Source organism: Trichechus manatus, unplaced genomic scaffold (genome assembly GCF_000243295.1).
Source record: "Trichechus manatus latirostris isolate Lorelei unplaced genomic scaffold, TriManLat1.0 scaffold00177, whole genome shotgun sequence".
NCBI lineage: Eukaryota > Metazoa > Chordata > Mammalia > Sirenia > Trichechidae > Trichechus > Trichechus manatus.
Window position 1 is genome coordinate 2,697,026 of NW_004444113.1, and position 1,646 is coordinate 2,698,671.

A 1,646-nucleotide genomic window follows, 5' to 3' on the forward strand; every position below is an offset into this window, starting at 1 on the left:
AACCAGAGACTTCATCAGCCTGAGACCAGAAGAACTAGATGGTGCCCAGCTACCACCAATGACCGCCCTGACAGGGAACACAACAGAGAGTCCCAGATGGAGGAGAAAGTGGGGTGCAGAAATCAAATTCCAGTAAGAAGACCAGACTTAATGGTCTGACTGAAACTGGAGGTACCCTGGAAAGCATGGCCCCTGGACTATCTATCAGCCCAGAACTAAAACAATGTCCGAGGCCAACTCTTCAGACAGGGATTGGACTGGACTGTGGAACATAAAGTGATACCTGTGAAGAGTGTGCCTCTTAGTCAAGTAGATACAAGAGACCAAAGGGGTAGCTTCTGTCCAGAGGTGAGATGGGAAGGCAGAGAGGATTAGAAGCTGGTTGAATGGTCATGCGGAATCAGGGGTGGAAAGGAGGAGTATGCTGTTGCAGAATGGGGTGAGCAATTAGGGTCACATAACAATGTTATGTATAAAATTTTGTATGGGAGACTAACTTGAAATGTAAACTTCATTTAACTACAATAATTTAAAAAAAAAGACAAGAAAATGAAAAGTAGGAATATTTCTAGAAAAACTATTATATTCTTGGGCTTGCTTCAATGGCTTATAAAAGTGTGTTGCACTTAGTAAGGGCTCAATAAATTAATTAATTAAAAAAAGAAAAAGAAAATTTCCCCAGAGTAGAAGTTCTTGTATTTCCAGATTAAAAGGGCTCATCACGTACTCAACTGAACGGATGAAAACAGACGCACACTAAGCTACATCATATTAAATTTGAAAACACTAGAGTCAAAGTGTAGATTCTACAAGTTTACAGAGAGAAGGAAAAAAAAAGGTCACCCATAAAAGATTAACAATCATAATAGCCTGGAATTCTCAACAGCAACACTGGAAGCAAGACAACAATGGAGCAATTAACTTCAAAATTCTGAAGGAAAATTATTTCCAACTAAAATTCTATTACCAGCCAAAATATCAAGTATAAGGACAGAATGAAAACATATTTAGACATGGAAGGTCTCCTACATAACTCTTCTTGTGAAAAAGCTACTGAAGAATTGAGCTCCACTAGACAGAGTAAATCAATAAAGAGAATACAGGATATAGGAAGATCCAACACAGGAGAGCTCAAAAGAATCTGGCTGTGCCCCAGAGGCAAAGGATAACCACCGGTCCAGTCTGAGGCAGTATAACTGGAGAGACAGACATGCTGAAGGTGCCATCATCAAGATCCTCACTGCTATACCAGCTTTTTAACTGAGGACTGAATGCCCAGTGAACCCGGCCCACAATCTTATCTATACTCAGCTTGGCTTGATCTTGATCCAATGCTGATGAAGTTCCTGCTCTCTCCACCAAGCCCTGGAGCCTGCATTAGCAAGACATTCATTTCACCGCCCCCCCCCCCCAAGAAGGATTCAGCTTTACATACTCTGGTAACTGCAGACAGGCCATGGTGAGCTAGAAAAACCAAAACCAAACCCACTGCCGGGTCGACTCAGACTCCTAGCAACCCTACAGGACAGAGAAGAGCTGCGCCATAGAATTTCCAAGGCTGTAAATCTCTACAGGAGCCAACTGCCACATCTCTCTCCCGAGGAGTGGCTAGTGGGTTCAAACTGCTGACCTATCAGTTAGCAGCT